This window comes from Nannospalax galili, unplaced genomic scaffold (assembly GCF_000622305.1).
Source record: "Nannospalax galili isolate Female #2095 unplaced genomic scaffold, S.galili_v1.0 scaffold892, whole genome shotgun sequence".
Lineage (NCBI taxonomy): Eukaryota > Metazoa > Chordata > Mammalia > Rodentia > Spalacidae > Nannospalax > Nannospalax galili.
The window spans coordinates 991,290-995,012 of NW_008333311.1; positions in this window are offsets into that span (position 1 = coordinate 991,290).

Sequence of the window (3,723 nt, forward strand, 5' to 3'; positions counted from 1 at the left end):
TAAGATGCTGCCTGCCAATGATCAAAATAAAAAGGAATGAAGATTCATAGCAAATGGTCAGAGTAGGAAAATGAACAATAATGGAGAATTCTCATGAAAAAGACAATCTGGAAGTGAGGATGGAATACTAAATTGATTTGGTGATTTTTCCAAGAGTAGTGTTTTTACAGTTAATGTTAATTCAGTCTTTTTGGAAACTACAAGGTGAAATTATATGATTCACCATTTAAAGCAAAGCACCTACACTAAATGTCTACAATCTCGCCACAGAGAATTATTATTTTTTCATTAAATTATTGATTTAAAAATCAATAAAGATAGACTAGAGAGATGGTTCAGCAGTTAAGAGTGTGGGTTGCTCTTGCAGAAGATCCAGGTTTAATTCCCAGAACCCACATGGTGGCTAACAACCATCTGTATCTTCAGTTCCAGAGAATCTGACAATTTTTCCTGACCTCTGTGAGCACTGCATGACATGTGTGCACTTACATGTACGCAGGCGATGCACTCATATACACACAAATAAAGATAATAAAATATTTTAAGAAAAGCAGCAAGGACTGTGAGAAATTGCTAACAAATGGAGAGAATTTTAGAAATGCACAGGGCCAAGCAGAAATACTATCAGTATAAGATGGTCTAGTAGTCCTGCCTATCAGAAGGAATGACAGAACTCTCTGTTGGTTTGTAGATTTTGATTCTCTAACATTCTTAACATAGTTTTATCCCTTGTAATACTGTGTTAGCTATGCAGTCAATTCACAAATATTTACCTGATTGTAAAGAGTTATTGCTCCAAGAGATATGAGCTATGCTTTGATACAATCTTTTCAGAATATAATATTGCTTTGATTGTCCTGGCAGACAGTCTCCAGATATACAAGCAAGTACTCAATTGATTACTTAAATAAAATTCAGGCATTTCTTTTCCTCAGTGCTTTCTGTAATTATGATCTTTGTGCTCCAAATAGCCGTGGTTTCATTGATCTTCCTCTCTCATTTATTCATGCACAAAGAGTAGTATACACATACATATAGATATCAGAATTCAGAATATTCTGGAAGAGGTGGTTGAAATTTGAATGCTAGTATGCCATAGCTGCTTTGGAGATTTGTGTTTGGAGATGCTGTGGTAAGTTGCCCACATGTTCTACTTCCTCAGCTAGGGAAGCATTCTCTGCTAATGGCTCAAATCTGATTCTTAGTGATGTCACGGTTATGCTCTCTCCACAGGCAACTTGCCCTCATTGACTGGGTGCTATGAAAATAAAAGCTTGGCTCTTTTTAATCAACTAGAAACATCTCTGACAGACTTTCTTTGCTGTAAAATACCCAGTAGAACTGTCGCCTTTTTGGGTCAGCTGAGCCCCTTGGTACAACTTCTTTTCAGCTGGCTTCTTTTCTATCCAGGCTGCTGTCTCTATTTGCACTCAGATTCTTTGCAGAAATCACATCAAAATATTTCCTATAAACACATCTTAGTTCCAGGGTTTATCTCTCTGAAAACTCCATGTAAAGCAGATGTGTCTTTAAAAAAAATTTAGAATGTATTTAAGTTAGAGTTTGCTTTCTGTGATATAGTTTTGATTAACTATCTGATATCTTCTATTGTGAAGAAATCACCCATTTCCTACAGAAAACTGAAGAAGAAATTTGTAGAGAGCCCCGTAAGTGAATGGAAAAAGAAATTACTGTTCAGCTTAGTGATCACCACCAAATGTTTCCATTCTGATGGTGACTGAAAGCAAAGGACAGTCTGTGTGCATCTATCCCTACTATCAAATGCACAGCCAGATGAGCGACGAGTCTATTAGTTTCCAGATTCATTAAGGTCAAGTCAGGTTACCATTCAAGAAGAGAATATAATGGAAAATCATGCTGCTACAGTAATATTAATGATTCATTAGGTGACATTTTAACCTCTAGATGTTCATGAAATAATCTAAATCCAAAGTGTCATAGCAACTACACCAGAGCCATGACACAATAATATAAGAAAAATGCTATGCCAGGTCATACCAAAGGGCACTTCTGTCCCATATACTACGTGTGTTTTTCAGTAGTGCTGAAGATGAGCATGATTTTTGAAAATTCAAAAATAACATAATAATCTACTCTCTACCTCATTATCGCATATCAACCTATAATTCTTATTTGATTTATATTACCAGTTCATAGGCATAGAGCCTAATAGGTTTTTTTTTTTATAAGGAAATACTTCACCTTACTTAAAGTTTCATTTGAACCCATATATAGTATGTTACTATCCTACTAGAAATAGCTATTTAGAAATAGTAATAGTAACAATGACTTTCATAAAATGTTGTTAATATATCAAGAGCTAGTCTAGATTCTTTACATACTTTAGCTCATTCTAAAGTATGCCAACTTAGGAACACATGGAGATTGAAGCTGAGAGAGCTTTATTATTTGTAGTAATTATGTGAATTATTACAGTAGCACAGAGAGTAAATGATAGATCTAGGATTTTGTATCTGATATTCTGGCTATGGAATTTAATTACTGGGAGCAATTTTCTGCTTCATAATTAAGCACTGGAAAATAAAATAGAAAAATAAATATGAGATCAAATAAAGAAGCTAATAATTCTTTTGTTTGTGTTGAGGCTAGGCACTGGATACTAAGTCATCTTTGGGGTTAGCATTACCATCTTAATATTAGAAGACATAAAGTGTGAAGCTGAATGGTGGAACACAGAAAAAAACAATTTGTGAAAAATTATAGATGCATGCCAGAACATAGCACTTAGAGAAATGCACTGCTTTTGGTATGACTAGAGTAAAGGGCTTACTGAGAGACATTGTGGAAGTCAGATGGTTGCAGATCAATAATTTTGTTAAAGGTTTTTCATTCCATAAGGCCTAATCTAACCTTATGGAAAAATCCCTATGTTTTTTTTCAGAAGCCCAGTTGTGAAGCTGTCAAGTTTCTATACCTGCAGAAATTTTATGTCAGAAATTCAAACTTTAGGTTCAGATTCTATAGTAGTTAAAAATACTGACTAAACTGATGATGCAACACATTCTTCACTTGCTTAAGTCAGGAAAACACACGATCTTATTTTTTGAAGAGGAATTTAAGATAAGGCACTCATTAGAGAGCTAAGAAGGGCTGAGATAGCCAAAAGAAGATGTGGGAAAGACTCAGAGAATATTAACAATTGCACCCGCTAAGACTTGGGGGGAAATGAGAGTCTGAGGGTGAGACACAAATCCAAGTCTGAGAGAAGGATCCAGAGGTAATTACAGTAACGGCAGTGCCACTACAGGAGCATCATGAAGTAAGACCCCACATAGAAGCTCCACATTGTTGGTGCTGGACTGTGGAAATGACTTTTCTGGTAACCACAAATTGAATTTTTGAAAATTAGTTATATGTTTTGAAATTATTTAGAACCATGTATTCAATCTGTTTTCCTGCTATAAATTCATTCAGCTTGTTTAAATTTAACTGGCATGTAAGAAAAATAATGCGACCAATCTCTCTATGTTTTGGAGTCCTGATGTAATTCATGGTTACAATTTAAGCTGAAGATGAGCATGGTGGCACATGCCTTTAGCCCCAGAACCCAGGAGGAAGAGGCAGGGAGATCTCTGTGAGTTTGAGGCCAGCCTGGTCTACATCGTGCGTTCCAGTGTTCCAGATCAGCTGGGGCCACAGAGAGATCCTGTTTCAAAAAAAAAAAAAAAAAAAAAAAAAAAA